Consider the following 17,764-nt stretch of genomic DNA (forward strand, 5'->3'; position numbering starts at 1 on the left):
GGAGAAAAACAGCCTGAATGTTTTTTCCAAAAAAAAAATCAAATAAAATAAAATTCCAAATAGTATCACTATTTACAATTACCAAAAAAATGCATAATAATTCATTAAGTAGATATACAATATTTTTACTAATCATTTCTGTAGTTAGATGTTAAGATTGCCTCAGACAAACTCCTAAAAGTGGACCTGTCAGGTCAAAGGTCATAAACATTTTTACTACTCCTGATGGACATTGTAAATCCATGAGGAATTCTTCAGTATCTTTTGGCTCTGGGATATTAGAATTCCAATGCTAAGAAATGGAATCCCCTCGTGGTCAACATTTTTTAAGGCAGACAGAATAGTAAGAAATAGTCAAAAAAGGATACTTCAGAATAGAACTGCCTGGGTTCAAATCCCAGTTCTATCAGTTGCTAGCTGTGCAGACATACACAAGTTACTGAACCCTTCTGAGACAATGTATGTACATAAAAGTGCTGGGTCTGGCACAAAGGGAGGGTACAAAAATGCTAATCACTGTTGTTGCCTTTAGATTACTCAAAAGAAGGTGAATCTGTAATTCAAAAAGCCAAGAATTATCCCTAAATAAAAGAGCAAGAGGGGGCACCAGGGTGGCTCAGTGGTTGAGTGTCTGCCTTCAGCTCAGGGTGTGATCCCAGGATCCTGGGATCGAGTCCCACATAAGGCTTCCTACAGAGACCCTGCTTCTCCCTCTGCCTGTGTCTCTGCCTCTCTCTCTGTGTCTCTCATGAATAAATAAAATCATTAAAAAGTAATAAAAAGAATAAGAATAAACATAAAACAAATGAAAAAATAATGCTCTTTTACCTAGATTATAAGTAAGCAGGTTCATTTACTGTGAATACTATTCACATGACTGCAGTTATTACATAAAAATAATTAGCATTTTAATGAGTGCTTATTCTCCTTAAAAACATTACATACACTAGCTCATTTAAGACTCACAAAAAATAAAAATAAAAAATAAGACTCACAACAGCCGGGCAGCCCCGGTGGCACAGCGGTTTAGCACCACCATCAGCCCAAGGTGTGATCCTGGAGACCCGGATAGAGTCCCATGTCGGGCTCCCTGCATGGAGCCTGTTTCTCCCTCTGCCTGTGTCTCTGCCTTCCCCCACCCCTCTCTCTCTGTCTCTGTGTGTGTGTCTCTCATGAATAAATAAATAAAATCTTAAAAAAAAAGACTCACAACAACCCTGTATGGTGGTAGTAAGAATAATAACAATAGCTACTACTTCCCAACTGCTTACTCTGTGTCATACATGGTTCTAGATAAGAATTTATTGATCATTATACAACCTGTGGGGAAAAAAAAACATTTTACAACCTGTGAAAGAGAGCTTCTTTTTACCAGACAATATAATCAAGGTACACAAAGTCTAAAAAATCTGTCCAAGGTTATATAGCTATTAAGGTAGATATCATTGTGCCCATTTTATAAATAAGAAAACTGAGACTTATAATAATTACCTATAAAGGTAAGTAACTAGGTGAGGCTTTAAACCAGTGTCTGTCAAACCATCAAGTCACATTCTTTTATTCTTCTACTCTGCCACCTTTATAAAGATTCACCTGTACAGAGAATGCCCTGCACAAGACAGCAAATGTTTAAGACTGGCTCCCCTCATTCCTGCCTTCTCTAGCCATAAGCTGTGGTAAACTGAGAATAGTCTCATTTGATCATTGCCTCAGAGGATATAATTGGGAAGGCAACCCTAAGAAAAAAAAAGCCCATAGAATGAAATGTGTCCTTCAAGTGGATTCTTCTCCTCTCCTGAGACATTATCCGCTGCAGTCCTAGCGTGCAGCCCTGAGAGTTTCTAACGCCTTTCAGATATGTGGTGATGCCTAATGAGGTGCGTCTGGGAGAGCTGCTTCAAAAGATGTTTTGAGTGGATGCTAGCAAGGTCTCCTGTTTCCCTCTGCCTCAAAAAGCCCTGAAATTCTCACCAATTCTCACCGGTGGGAGAAACAAAGCTGCCTCAAGCCTCCCAAAACACCTTGAAAATATTCACATTTGCAAAGGGACTGAATCCACAGGAAGAAAGCTGGATTGAAGTCCTAATTCTTGGGACACCTGGGTAGCTCAGTCGCTAAGTGTCTGCCTTCAGCTCAGGTCTCATCCAAGGGTACTGGGATGGAGCCTACATCTGGCTCCCTGCCCACTAGGAAGTCTCCTCCTTGTGCTTGCTTGCTCTGTCAAATAAATAAAATCCTAAAAAAAAAAAAATCCAACTCTCAAATGAACTGTTTAACCATGAACAAATTATTTCCCTTCCCTGTGCCTCAGTTTCCTCTTCTGTGATGAAAAGTTGGATTGCCTGGTTTTCCAGGGCCACTAGAGCTCCGATTCAAGGAAGAAAACAAAAGTGAGCTTGGAGTCTATAGCAGTCAAATACCAGGAGGGCAAGAATTGTATGAAACTCCAAAGCTCAGAACAGATTTACAACCATTAACCAAAACCTGCTAGGGCTGGATTAATTTACACAGTTGGGAAAGCGCCCCAGGATTCAGATTTAAGACCGTGAGTCCTTTGAGAAATTATTTTATGTGGAGTTGAAGGATTCTGTGGAGTGAGAAATGTAGGCAGTGGTAAAGGAATAAATCCTCTTCACCTTTGCAGAGCAGAGCAAAGCAGTATCCAAACCCTTTCCTATTTTTCCCCCTAAAGACAGGAGCAAAGATGGGATCCTGCTGCCACCTTGTGGCCCACTGGGCAGTTTAGAAATAAGGGTTTACTTAATCTGAGCCCCCCAGTCTAAATGCCCCTCAGGAAACCACATCCTGCTCCTCTCTTACACAGAGCTTCATAACTCACGGAAACACTTCCAACCCTATTATTTCATTTCACCCTCTCAACAACCATGTGGAACAGCAGGAAGGAGGTAGAGCTCCATCTTACAATGTTAGAGACTGTCCCTCGCCTAAAGTCAGTTACTAAATGGTAGTCAGAATTAGAACCCACACCTCCTGACTCTAAATCAGGCCATTTGTTGAGCTCATTGTGCAGGGTAGGGATCACACAGGTTTAGGTACACTCTTTATGGGACTCGGAATTTGAGAGGGTAAGGCTTACGAAAAGGAACACCCCATTTCTTCCACAGACAAAACTGGCCAAAGACCATAATTAGGCTGTAGGTCTAGAGAAAAGGGCATCCAAATAAGCCTGGATTCTTGCCTTTCTTCCTAGTTAGCACATTCTTGGTTAACATCTCTAGGCCTCTCCAGCTGCTCTGCCTCCCCTCCGCTGCCCAGCCCAGAGCATCCATAGGGGCTTGAGACTTATTTATAGCTAAATGCTGAATACCAAATGGATCCTAGTCAGGGGAGCCACAGCACCCAGAAATACACAAGAACTAGTGGGAGTGCTGCTCTGTCCTGTGTTAGAGCTCATAACATTGGTGGCTCACTTCAAATTTTCTTGTGGAAGCCCAATTGGCTTGTCCCATTATGGTGTCATGATCACTGAAACGTGAAGGGCAAAGCTGGGGCTGTAGGACTTATCAACTGGCATATAGGTATGGCCTCAAATTAATCTGAGACTTTCCAATTTTTCCAAAGCAACCATAACTTCTTTGATAGAGAATTGTAAAGCCCAGTACTTAAACTGCCCACCATTACTTTAGCTTCACTTGTTCATTCATTCACTGAGTAGAGCACTTTCACTAAATGAAAAGGGTACTTTGTCACAGTACCCTTTTGATTAAGACCTTGTTGCCTAGTGGCAAAAAGAGGGAAATAAGGAAAGAACATAATTGAAAATTCTGTGAGATGTAAATATTAAATGTTTGAGAAGCACACTGGTGTGGTTCAGTCAGTTAAGTATCCAACTCTTGGTTTCAGCTCAGGTCATGATCTCATGGGTCCTGGAATCAAGCCCGAGGTCCAGCTCCACACCCACTGGGGAGTCTGCTTGAAGATTCATCTCCATCTGCCCCTCTCCCCCTCAAATAAATAAGTCTTTCTTTAAAAAAAAAAAAAAGGTTTTGTGATAGCCAAGTGATACAAATGTATATAAAGCACCTGGCTTTGCACCTGACACATAAAGACTTAATAAACAGCCACCAATATTGTTCCCTTCACCTTCTCAGTTTTATTCCTATTTCTCCTTTAGAGTCATCACAAAATCTCTTAAGTGCCACAGGTATGCCAGCTCTTTCCTAGCGAGTACTCAGAACTTCTGTTGACATCTCCTTTACTGTATTTATGTGATATCACTTTTGTAAGTCCGCCTTTCAGGTCTGAGAGACTCCAGAGGACAGAAACTAGATCTTACTCATTCTGCCCTAGCACCTAACACAGTATATGACTCAGTATATGAAATTACTGTTGAATAAAAAATGTATTTGAGTTTAACTTTAAATCAATAAATAGAAATTAAAGTGTACCTTTGGATGGCCTTTTGAATGTGATACTAACTTATTAATGTTGTACATGAAATCATTGGAACCCACTAGGATTGATTATCAAGGATTAACCTTTAATATGAACCGACCAGATCAAAGTGGGTCAAAATTTCATTAAGGGAGGCTGGGAAGGGAAGCAGGAATAAATGAAAGGATCCTGGTACCCAGGCAGCAGCTCAGAAAATGGTTGTAGGACTTCTTTGGGTAGCCAGGGACACTTCGGGAGTATTCAGTGGGGAATTGAAAGGAATCACTTTAGGAGTAGGTAAGAGAGGAGTCACCTGGGTAGCTCAGTTGGTTAGGCATCTGCCTTTGGCTCATGCTCAGAGCATGATCTCAGGGTCCTGGAATCAAGCCCTGTGTCAGACTTCCTGCTCAGTGGGGAGCCTGCTCCTCCCTCTCCTTCTGCCACTATCCCCTGCTTGTGCACTCTATCAAATAAACAAACTTAAAAAAAATAGATAAGAGAGGCTCTCTGCTCCTTCTCATTAAATAGTCACATCTTCTGATACAGTGCCAGGCACATCCCTAAGACACAATGGTGAAGGTTGGTGTAAAGGAATTTGATTGTACTGGGAGCCTATCACCAAGGCTAGTTTTAATTCTGGCAAAGTGGATATTGTCACCATCAATGACCCCTTTGTTGCCATCAACTACATGGTCTGCATTTTCCAGTATGATTCCACCCACAGCAAATTCAACAGCACAGTCAAGGCTGAGAAAGGAAACTTGTCATCAATGGAAAACTCATCTCTATTTTCCAGGGGCAAGATCCCACCAACATCAAATGGGGTGGTTCTAGTGCTGAGTATGTTTTGGAGCCCACTGGTATCTTCACCACCATGGAGGACACTGAGGCTCAACTGAAAGGTGGGGCTAAAAGGGTTACCATCTCTGTCCCTTCTGCTGATGCCCACCTATTTGTGATGGGCATGAACCATAAGAAGTATGACAACTCTCTCAAGATCATCAGCAATGCCTCCTGCACCACCAACTGCTTGGTGCCTCTGACCAACTCTGGCATCATAAAGGAACCCATGACCCCAGTCCAAGCCATCAATGTCACCCATAAGACTGTGGATGGTCCCTCCAGGAAGCTGTGGTGACATCCACAGCATCCACAGTTGTCATCCAGATGACAACTCTGGCATCATAAAGGAACCCATGACCCCAGTCCAAGCCATCAATGTCACCCATAAGACTGTGGATGGTCCCTCCAGGAAGCTGTGGTGTGATGTCCAAGGGGTTGTCCAGAACATCATTCCTGCTTCTAATGGTGCTGCCAAGGCTGGAGTGAAGGTCATCTCTGAACTGAATGGGAAGCTCACTGGCATGGCCCTCCATGTCCCACCCTCATCATGTCAGTTGTGGATTGGACCTGCCACCTGGATGAAGCTGCCACATACGATGACATCACAAAGATGGTGAAGCAAGGATTGGAGGACCCCCTCAAGGGATCCTGAGCTACACTGAGGACCAGGCCTCCTACAACTTTAACAGTGACACGCACGCTTCCACTGACATTACTTTCAGTGACTACTTTGTCAAGCTCATTTCCCAGTATGATAATGAATTTGACTACAGCAACCAGGTGCTGGATCTTGGACCACCAGCCCCAGTGAGAGCAAGAAGAGAGAAGCCCTCCACTGCTGGGGAGTTCTTGCCCCAATTTATCCCCTAACACACTGAGAACCTCCTGGTTCTATCCAGACACCCTGAAGAAGGGGAAGGGCTTGAGGAGCCCTACCTTGTCACATACCATCAATAAAGTATCCTGCATCTAGCAAAAAAAAAAAAAAAAAAAAAAAGAGAGAGGAAGATAAAAGACAAACATCACAATTTTTCCATTAAGGTCCTAAAAGGAAGGCAATACAGACTATCATGTAGAAGGTCATAATGTACTCCAAAAGAGTCAGTCTGTAGATTAGAGCTTTCTGCTTGCTCATGATGAAACCATTCTTTATCTGCTAAGAAGCAATTTTATCTTTCATCACAACAGAAAAAGAGGTCTCCAGATCCTTTTAAGGTGCCGTTATTCCTTTATTTTTCTGCTGTCACTGCTCTTCTCCAGGTCCAATTACATATTGTCCCACAGCTTACTGATGCTCTATTGTTTTTGCGTTGCTTTTCTTCGGTCTTTTTTCTCTGTGCTTTATTTCAGATAGCTTCTACTCTTATGCCTTCAAGTATCTAATCTGTTCTTCTACTGTGTCTAATCTATTAATCCCATCCAAAATACTTATCCCTAATATTAATTTCTACTATCTTTTTTATGTCTTTCATTTTTTTCTCCTTGTTATGCTCATGTTTTCTTCTGCCTCTTTTTTATGTCTTTCATTTTTTTCTCCTTGTTATGCTCATGTTTTCTTCTGCCTCTTTAACAGCTGAAGCTTAATTTATAATAGCTGTTTTAATATCTTTGTTTACTAATTCTATGCTCTCATTTCTGGATTTGGTTTCTATTAATTGAATTTTACCCATGTTATGAATGTATGATCCCATTTCTTTGCATGTCCTGTAACTTTTTATTAGAAGCCAGATATTGTGTCATTTCCATTCCTTTAGAGATCACAATTGTGTGATACCTTGTTGCCCAATGTCTAAAATATTTCTTGTTGGGTTTTTTCAGTCATTTAAGGTGAGAAGTAAGTTCTCTTCCTGATACTCTATCATGGAAGGCCTGCAACTCTAAATAAATTAATGCATTAAGCATCAGTGATTGCTAACATTACAATAAATTAGATAATCAGAAATCAAAAGCCTTCTGATGATGCATCATTTGTGAAGTAGTTTTACAAAAAAAAAAGTATATATCAAATTTGAATCTGATCAAGACTCTAGATATAACTACCAATTTATAGGATATGCAGAAGACAGAAGAACATCTTAACAACACAATGATACAATCAATAAAATCAAAATTGCAGGAAACTCTGTAGGACAAACAACCAGTTTTTCAACAGTTCAAATTACAAGAAAATTTAAAAGATGGAAAGAAAGCTATAGATTAAAAGAGACTTAAGATAAATCAATGTATTGTAATGAGTGGACCTTATGCAGATCCTGATTCAAACAACTAAACTCTAAGAAAAAATTAGGACACTTAAACAATTGGAATTTTACATTCAAACTAGACAAACTAGTTGATGGTAATATAGAATCGTTATAAATTTTAGGTGTGGTAATAGTATTACAATTTTTTTATTATTTTCTCTTTTAGAGAAACATTATGGCATATTTATAGATGAAATAATATGATGTTTAATATTTGCTTCAAATTAGTATGATGGGGTAGGTGGGTAAAGATAAAATAAGATGGGTCACAAATAGGTAATAGTAGAAGCTGACTGATACATATTTTTGAAATTTTCTATTATAAAAGAACTTAAAAATTATTCAAGAGTTATAAAAGTTAGGTATGGATTTTTTTAAAGATTTTATTTATTTATTCATGAGAGACACAGAGAGAGAGGCAGAGACAGCAGAGGGAGAAGGAGGATCCCTGCAGGGAGCCCGATGCGGAACTTGATCCCAGGACCCTGGGATCACGACCTGAGCCAAAGGCAGATGCTCAACCACTAAGCCACCAGGTGCCCCAAGGTAGGGATTTTAAATTTGGCTCTGACATCATTCTGCTCTGTACCTATGAACTACTCACTTCTCTCTAGGCTTCAGTGCTCTCTTAAAACATGAAACATAAAACCCATCCCAATATACTTTCCATCATGTCCACTTAGGATCAATGTGATATGGGAAAGTTAATCTTTTTAAGCTTCAGTTTCCTTTTCTGTAAAAGGTGATTGAAAGTAGTAGCAAAGTTTTAGGACTACAATGTGGGTTAAATTAGGTAATGTATGTTAAAGCCCTCATCAGGGTGTCTGGCGCAAAGTACGCACTCAGTAATTATCATCTATCATTATTATTATCTTGCTGCATCTAAGAGATACTAATGGTTGAATTCTGTACACTTTTTAAAATTACTCTATAGTTTAGTCTCTTATCCCTTCTTTCTCTGTGTCTTCTTTCTGAAACTTCCCCTCTAAAATTTTATGGAACAATGTGCCCAATGGCACAAGCCAGGAAAGAGCTTGGCTCTCCTTCCCAGGAACAGTCTCTGCTGTGGGTCTGGAAAAACGGAGGCGTCACTTTCATCATATTCAGAATATAGTATGCAGCTGCTCTTCTGGTATGCCACACATCCTAAGGTTGCTCCCAAGGGCTAAAAACAGAGCTCAGGCGATCAGCCCATTGCAGCCAAGATCATTCTTTTTCAATGTGGCCCCATTTCAAATAAAATGGGCACTTTATACGTATCCCCTTTCTAACTAAGAGTTGGTCTTCCCTCTCAGTCTGTGGCCTACTTGAGGACAAGGACTGTGTCTAGTTTATCTTTAGAGCTTATGCTCCTAGCAAAGTATCTGGGACAGAGCAGGTATTCAGTTGTTGCTGCATGAAGAAATTACTGTCTATTCTTTTATTTGGAGTGGGGCAGGAATGGGAAAGGAACACTGACAGATTTCCAGAAAACCAATGTTGGATGAATCTTTCAAGAGTTTTTATCAGGGAGTACAAACTTGTTCACGTCAAATTCATTTCTTCTCTTTATTCTCACTACTCGTCTTTCCATAACTTTCCTCCACTCCCATGAACTATAGTTCCCCATATACATGCCAAGTATTCTTCCTTCTGAGCATGTGTTCAAATTATTCCCTCCCTTCACTCTTAATATATACATCCTTCAAGACTCAGTTTCAGTATCCCCTCTTCCATGAAGCTTTTCTCAACCACTGTAGCTGAAAGGGGTATCTTCGTGATTTCCCCATAACACCTTAGATTTAGCTTGAGGTATTTATAACATCCTATCACATGTATGGTTGGTTGTGTAGGTTTCACAACTTTTACAAGGTTGAGGGCAAGGATCATATTTGAATTTCTTTGGCATCCAGCATAGTGGTTTGTATACACCAGGCATAATCTTGCAGATTAAGAAGTATAAGCACTTAACCAAATTTAAAATATAAAGTGTGCCTTTTAATCTGTAAGATTTTTTCCTTAAAAAAATAACACCGTTTTTGAAATTTTGGTATTCTGTTATTATGTGTTATTAGACAATAACCCCCAGTTCTACAAAGCAAAGGAAAAGCTGTCATGAGGCATATATTCTTTTTTGATGAAACGAATTCAAGAGAAAAATTCACAATATTAAAAAAATAATAATCTGACATTTTCTTCAAGTTCCAGGGTAAGACAGACTAGGGTATAAAAAGAAAAGATCAAGAATCACTACACAACTGTATAATCTTGGCCAAGTCCTTGGTTTTTCCAATTATCCCCAAACTTCTTCTCAGCAGACTTACAGGGCACAAAGGAGGGAAGCATTGAGAAATCATAAAATATTAAATAACTTCAGGCTACTATAGTTCTTAAAGGTAAGGTCCAGGATAGAAGTAAATCTCATTTCTTAAAATTAAAGATGAGCTGAGATTTCCTTGTTACTTCGATAATTGCTTTATTTTCTCTTCTAGATCATATACTCTAGCACTGTCACCATATGTTTACCACTTTGTTGCCCTTCCTCTTCTTCATTCCTTCTAGATCAAAGATTAAGATATATAAACCAATGACACTTCCCACCATTCACCACCCCACCCCCAGCAAACAAGTTCAACGTGGGTTTATCTGTGCCATTTCTTAAAGTTACCATATTCTATTGCTGGAAAACACTTAGATCATCTAGCCCAACTTTTCCATTTTACACATGAGGAGTCCAAAGTCTAGGGATAAGAGTGTATTATTTGCTCAAGGTCACCCAGCTAGTGTCAGACCCCATAATAGAATCTTCTTAACTCCCAGTTCTTAACATTACACCCAACAAATATCTGGACACAGAAATGGCCATTAACAGACACTTTCTTGAAGTGAAATGAATTCAATTTCTTCTTCTGTGACAGAATCACCTGGCCACTCTGTAGAATGTGGAAGGAAGGGGTCAACGTGCTGTTCTGAATGCTATCACTTAAAAGGCAGTATGGTGACTCTGGAGAAGGCTGCTTGAACTCTGATTTGGGCTCTGCCACTGCCCATCTATATGACCTTGGGAAAACTGCTTTACATTTCTTAGACTCAGCTTCTTCATTTATAAAATGAAGGTAAGCACAGAAACCATCTCAAAGAGTTGTTTGCTCCTTCAGTAACATTTGTTGAACACTTGCTCTTAAGCAGATACTGTGTTAGATGCTAGGGATACAACAAAAGACAAGAAATAGAAGATCCGGGCAGCCCGGGTGGCTCACTGGTTTAGCGCCGCCTTTGGCCCAGGGCATGATCCTGGAGACCCAGGATCGAGTCCCACGTCAGGCTCCATGCATGGAGCCTGCTTCTCCCTCTGCCTGTGTCTCTGCCACTCTCTCTCTCTCTGTCTCTCATGAATAAATAAATAAAAATCTTAAATAAAAAAGAAAAGAAAAGAAAAGAAATAGAAGATCCTACCTGGGGGAGCTAACATGCTACTAGGATTAAAGGATATATCCAAATAAAATGCCTGGTACAGAGTCTGGCACCTAAGAAATGTTCAATAAATGCTACTTGTTATCATTAATATTAAAAATGTATTGCATATCCACACTTAAAAAGCAAATCAGCAAATAAATTTCACAAACTAAAAGCTCCAGGCAAGATTTTAGGGTATAAAACAGTTCACAGGGCAGTGTTTCACAAGGACAGATATTATCACCATGGCAATATTTTTCTGAGTTCCTTAAGAACACTTGCTTGATGCTGTAGAAGGTTCAGACATGGTCTGTGGAAACACCATGTAAAGAGAGTGGAGAAAATCCTTTCCAGTTTATTTTCAAAAAAGCTAACTTGCGGGCAGCCCGGGTGGCTCAGAGGTTTAGCACCGCCTTCAGCCCAGGGCATGATCCTGAAGACCCAGGATGGAGTCCCACGTGGGGCTCCCTGCATGGAGCCTGCTTCTCCCTCTGCCTGTCTCTCTGCCGTGCGCGTGCTCTCTCTCTCTCATTAATAAATAAATTTTTTTTAAAGCAAAAAATAAATTAATTAATTAAATAAAGCTAACGTGCTCTATAGAATCGTTTGATAAAATTTAATGTACAAAATCTTAAATTAAGAAACATAAAGGATAATTACTTGTATTGCAATGGGAGTCATCTTTTCAATGGCCAGCTTTCCAAACGTTAAAAAATGATGCACTACTTAAAATTCCACATGATTAACAAGCACATGAAGAGATACTCAACATCCTTAGACATCAGGGAAATGCAAATCAAAATGAGGTACCACTTCACACCTACAAGGGTGGCTAATAACTTTTTACATGGAAAATAACAAGGGTAGAGAAGAGATGGAGAAATTGGAACCCTGTACGTTGCTGGTAGGCACATAAAATAGTTGTCTACAGAAAATAATTTGGCAGTTCTTCAAATGTTGAACATAGAATTACCATATAAGGCTACAATTCCACTTCTAGATATATATGCAAAAGAACCGAAAACAGGTACTTCATCAAGTGAGGCATACATGTATGTTCATGGCAACACTATTCACAGTAACCAAAAGGCAGAAATAGCCATTAATGGATGAGTGATAGGGCAGCCCGGGTGGCTCAGCGGTTTAGCGCCGCCTTCAGCCCAAGGTGTGATACTGGAGACCCGGGATCGGATCCCAGGTCAGGCTCCCTGCATGGAGCCTGCTTCTTCCTCTTCCTGTGTCTCTGCCCCTCTCTCTCTCTCTCTGGTCTCTCATGAATAAACAAATAAAATCTTTAAAAAAAATAATAATGGATGAGTGATAAAAAAAAAAGATGTGATATATACATACACTGTAATATTATTCTGCCATAAAAAGAATTGGATTCTGAAATGAATTGCTGACATATGCTACAACATGGATAGATCTCCAATACGTAAAAAAAAAAAATCTCCAATATGTTACACTAAGAAGCCAAATACAAAAGGTCACATACTATAAGACTACATTTATATCAAGAATGTAAAATAGACAAATGTATAGACAAAGAAAGTAGATGGGTGGAGGCTAGGGGCTACAGGGAGGGTGGAATAGGGTGAAACTACTTAATAGATAAAGAGTTTTACTTTGGAGTGATAGAAATGTTTTGGAACTAGATAGAGTTGTAGTTGTAGAACATTGTGAATGTACTAAATGCCACTGCATTGTTCACTTTAAAAGTTTTATAACTATGAGACGCCTGGGTGGCTCAGTGGTTGAGTATCTGCCTTCTGTTCAGCTCATGATCCGAGTCCAGGAATCCAGTCCCGCATTGGGCTCCCTACAGGGAGTCTGCTTCTCCCTCTGCCTGTGTCTCCACCTCTCTCTGTGTCTCTCATGAATAAATAAATAAAATCTTTTTAAAAATAAAAGTTTTATAACCAACCTTCTAAAAAAATAAAAGATTAGTTTCAGGTTACATGAAATTAATCTCAGTAAGTTATTTTTTTTGAAGATATTATCCACATGTTCTATAAATATATAAAAATATATTGGGGCACCTGGGTGGCTCAGTCAGTTAAGCATTTGACTCTTGATTTCAGCTCAGATCATGATCTCAGAGTCATGAGATTGAGACCCATGACCAGCTCCACACCCAGCATGGAGCTTGCTTGAGATTCTCTCTCCCCCTGTCCCTCTGCTCCTGCTTGCTCTCAACTTCTCTAAAAAATTAAAATAAAAGTTTAAAAAGTAGAAGAAAAATATTATAAGTGACTGTTTAACTGTCTCAGAAACCCGTATAAACAGGACCTCTATTCATAGTGAAGGAAGGAACAGTGTTATTCCTCTTAAAGCATAACTTTGTAAGGTAAAACTATGTCATACAAATATAAAATGAACACATGTCAAAGGTTTTTACTTAATTAATTTAAGACAGAAACAGTAAGACGTTAAAGACTGATTCAAGAGGTAAGAAGAAACACTGATTATATATTTGTTAGTAGATAGAAAACAAGCTTCCTGGGGTCGAGGCAGGGGAGGGGGGTGATTAACTGCATCTCCACAACACAAAATTTGATTGCTTTTCTACAGACAAGGATAGTCTGCATTACTCTCAGTTTTCTACAACTTTACAGAGTTTTCAATATCTCAAAGATAATGAAAGATAAACCAGGTAACTTGAAGGATACATTCGTCAATACCTAGCATTCTAAAAGATACCAAGGGATTTTTTTTCCTCCCAGATTTCACAATTTTTCCTAACATTTTTCTGGTATTCAAGGTAACTCACCACCTTAACAAATGGCTTCTTTATCTTGGACTTTAGGCGCTTGTGTGTTTAAAAACAAATAAAATTAAAATTTTAAAAATTAAATTTATATTTTATTTCATTTTATTTTATTTTATTTTATTTTATTTTATTTTATTTTATTTTATTTTATTATTTTATTTTAGAAGGAACTGGCTTGGGATGACCTAAAGCCTATCTTGATCTTTGGCAGCTTGGTAACAACCAACTTCTAAGGGCCAGGATGCTGAGTCAGAGATTCCTACAGGTAACAGAGCCCTTTAAGCCACCAGCACTCAGGATCACATCACATAAATTACTTTTCTTCTGATGGAACATACCATTCCATGATGAAGGAGACCATATTTCTAATTAACCACTCCAAGACAATTTGCCTTTTTTACACAATTACTGGAAATAGGATTATACTGAATTCCCCCAGGTTCTGTCATGACTAATACGCATCGTTTAATTTTTAAACAACTGACTGAAACCAGAAAGAGAAGTGGTCTGGATCTATGGAACAAAACAAAATAGTTTACCTACATACAATTTCCAAAAAAAAAAAAAAAAAGTACTGGTTAGGTTGAATGGCTTTTGACATCTTTCTATCACTGGGAGGGAGAAGAGACTATGATCACTTGTACTTAGTTTCTGCATTACAGCAACGCTGTATTACTTACTTAGGGATTACTTACTCAGGAAAACTAAGGATTACTAGGAATTACACTAAGGACACAGTTTACTGTAAATGCAGTATGACTCTGACATCTCTTCCTTCTGCTAGCTCTTCAACAGCATTCTTCAGCTGTCCAGGACTGGGCACAGAGTAGGTCCTCAATCAAAGCTTCCTGTTTAATCACATAATTACAGAGAGTGGCAGTCTATACTTGTCACAGAAATACTCTGCTTATTCATGAGAACATATTTCTCTATTTGTTGGACTAAGTTATTATTATATTTAAGTGTACTGATCCATGTAGCACAAACAAAAGCACATCTACAGTGTGTAAAACAGACGTTTTAAGCATCCAAGAAAAAAAATGTGCTGTTTCACATAATTTTCCACAAAGATCTACAATTCTGCACATATCTTCCACCAGAGCCAGTGCTAAGATTAATATGAGATTTCTGAAATCAGTAAAACTGTAATCTTGACCCAAACAACTGTGAGCTACCTCCTGTCTTCTGGATTGAGAGAAAGGGCAGATTGAATTTCCCTGAAATGCCAATACCAAAATTCTTTACATTCCAGCTAAAAATGCTTTGCTTACCATAAGACTTTGGCTTCTGCCCTGCCTTTTTCTCCTCATTTTCATTTAGATTCAATGTGTAATTATTAGTGGTTAACTCAGGGTCACATTTTGTCCTTCTGCTGAGTGTGCACAAGAAGGCACACTCCCTGAGTGGGGTTAATTGAAAGCTGCGGCTGCACCAAATAAAGCAGAATAGGGAGACCCTTCCCCATCCCTTCTAGTTGATACCCTAGCCTCTCTGCAAACAGCTGTCATTTCAGTTTATGCCCCTCCTTGCCATAGGGCAGGATCTACCTCAAACAAACCCAGGCTTGAGGGGCGTTTTCTGTGAAGACATCAGGACCTGGCAGACAGACAACGTGGAAGCTGTGAGTACCTTTGACACCAAGGCTACTGGTTGGCTGGGTTTTCTTGTATCATAGTGATCCTACCGATGAGGAAAAAAAAATTCCTTGGGTACAGGACAGAGAGCACACTCCTGGTGCTCTTAATTTATAGGAAGTGAGCACAGTGGCTTCCCACCTCTACTCTCAGGACCAACTACACTCACTCATTCACATACTCACACACACATCAGTAAACACTTACCTAATGTTTATTATTAAAGCACTAAACAAATGCAGGAGGGGATTCAAATATACACTGGAATTTACTATTTTCTGGGTCCAAATATCCGGAGCTGCTAATGTGCATGCACTCCCCAGCACCTCTCTCTTTGATCAGGTGTACCTTCTGAGTGCCAAGCTGGGTGCATGGGAGACTAGAGAAAGAGGAGATCTTTCATTTTCCTTCGTGCTATCTGGGCCCTTAACTCTGCACAAGGGAAGCTGGGTAGAATTTGAAGAAAGATCTGCAGAAAGCACAGCTTGGTGATTTTAAGATTGGAAATGATACGTTGTAGAAACTGTAGTTAAATAGAAACTAGTGAAAAAGCCAGAAGAAAGGAAATAAGTTTGGGGCGGGGGGGGGGGGGGGGTGAGTAACCAAAGGAGAAAAGTGAGGAACTGATCTCTACCAAGGATGGCAGTGGGATTTTGGTTCAGCTTTTAGAGCTTATCTTAGAAGGTCCAGAGTCCATATCTAGCTATCTGTGAGCTAGACTAAATTATCCATGATATACATTATGCTAAATGGAATGGAACAGGTGGAGACAAAATAAGCATTACTGAAGACCTCTCCTTCCATCTCACAGATAGTTAAAAACCTAAGTAAACCCAGGAAATTTGTTTTTGAGTACTAGAGCTGTGGCTGATTTTTTTCCTCTCACTTCTCTGCCATAGTTTCCAACTTTTCTATAGTGAGAATGTACTTTTATAGATATATTTAAATAAATTATTTTATAAAAATAGAACAAACCTCCAGACTTGAGAGAGAGGGCCTTGGGTCAGACTAGACATTGCTGAGTAGATCAAGAAATCCCAGAGCTCCCAGTGCTTAACACCAACTTCTGCCAATTTCTGGATCTGTTGGCTTTTCTGAGTCCAGCGGTTAACAAGAGAATAATCATGTCTGCCTTCCTTACAAGACTAGTTCTGAAGGTCACTAGATAAATGTATACAAGTGTTTTGTAAGTATCAAGCACTTAATTAGTGTGAGATAGTATTTTTCCAAGTATTATTCCAACTTTCTAGAAAACTAAGAGGGTAGGGATATATATAAAGAAGGTAGAGATTTTAAATGGATTTCCCCTCCATTTAAGTTCCAGTGAAATCCACAGATTAATTGTGACTGTCAAAGGCACTCTCTGCTCAGGGCAGATTCTGAAGCAAAAACAGAACCAGAAAAAAAAAAAAAAAAAAAAAAAACAGAACCAGAAATTCAGCAGTAACAATCTTTACTGCATACCAGGTAACTTGTATCATTGTGAAATCTTCATGTCCTGGAACTGAGCTCCTGAGAGATCTTCCTACCCTTCCAGTTCTGGTAGAATCTGACCTCCTGGGGGGAACAGTGAAACCCTACTGATGCGGAAGAGACCTAGCAAAGATCTATTTGAGACTAGAAGATATCAAGTGACTTCCCCTGAGATTGGCCCCAAGTTTGGTTTCAAGTTCTCTCTCACCTTGATGTGCTTAGCTACCTCCTAGAGGAGCTAGAGGAACTAATTAACTGAGCCTGACAAGAACTAACAATAAGTCAATCAGGACAAGGCTACAAACTTTTGTCGACACTAGCTCAAGGCCAAAACTGTTTCTCACTCTGGCTCTCATTTGCACCGGTGCGTTAGGAAAACAGATGATGTCAACACCAGCCGAGAAGATAAGTTATCTCAATACTCAACCTCTGGCAGGAGAATTTGTGTCCTGATTTATTTTTAGTGCTTTTCTACCTTAGTAATCCGGTAAGCTGAAGAAAAGCCAGCAACCTGACTGTTCTCTGAGCTCACAACCCTTATTTATCCCTTAGCAATCAGCAAGACATGTAGTCATCTGGGGGAGAATCTACTAGAGGTTTAGGGTCCCATCATTTGCAAACTTTCAGAGACCACACAAGATTATTATCCCAACCCAAGTGGAAGCATGTAGTAATCACTGGTAGCAATCTTTGACTCATGAGAAAAAGACAAAGAGAGGCTGCTAACAAAAATAGGTATCTACCATCTATCATTTTTATCAGCAGGGTGGAAGATAGGGTAAAAAGCAAGAATTCAGTTTTACCTCTCACAAAATGTTAGATCTTAAATTAAGGCACACATTATGCTTATCTTGAGCTTCAAATAGGACTGTTGCTAGGAATTCACAATGAATAGAAAGTATCTTTTCACCCAGATGCAGAAAGTGAAATATCAAAATATTCATCAGTCATTTCCACATTTTTGCATTTGG

At 39.4% G+C, this 17,764-nt stretch overlaps 1 protein-coding gene and 1 pseudogene across 1 annotated transcript in view; both read left to right on the forward strand.

The window, feature by feature from the left end:
- Nucleotides 1-4,965: 4,965 nt before the first annotated feature.
- Nucleotides 4,966-6,288, forward strand: LOC144322157 (glyceraldehyde-3-phosphate dehydrogenase-like; annotated as a pseudogene).
- A 37-nt stretch (nt 6,289-6,325) lies between these two features.
- LOC144322156 (palladin-like) overlaps nt 6,326-17,764 on the forward strand; it is a 34,183-nt gene continuing 22,744 nt past the window's right edge. The window contains exons 1-5 of the mRNA XM_077911814.1: nt 6,326-6,453; nt 7,892-8,027; nt 10,379-10,576; nt 13,851-13,951; nt 15,222-15,307. The gene's annotated coding sequence lies outside the window, so the exon portion shown is untranslated. The remainder of the gene's footprint in view (nt 6,454-7,891; nt 8,028-10,378; nt 10,577-13,850; nt 13,952-15,221; nt 15,308-17,764) is intronic.

Source organism: Canis aureus, chromosome 10 (assembly GCF_053574225.1).
Source record: "Canis aureus isolate CA01 chromosome 10, VMU_Caureus_v.1.0, whole genome shotgun sequence".
Taxonomy (NCBI): domain Eukaryota; kingdom Metazoa; phylum Chordata; class Mammalia; order Carnivora; family Canidae; genus Canis; species Canis aureus.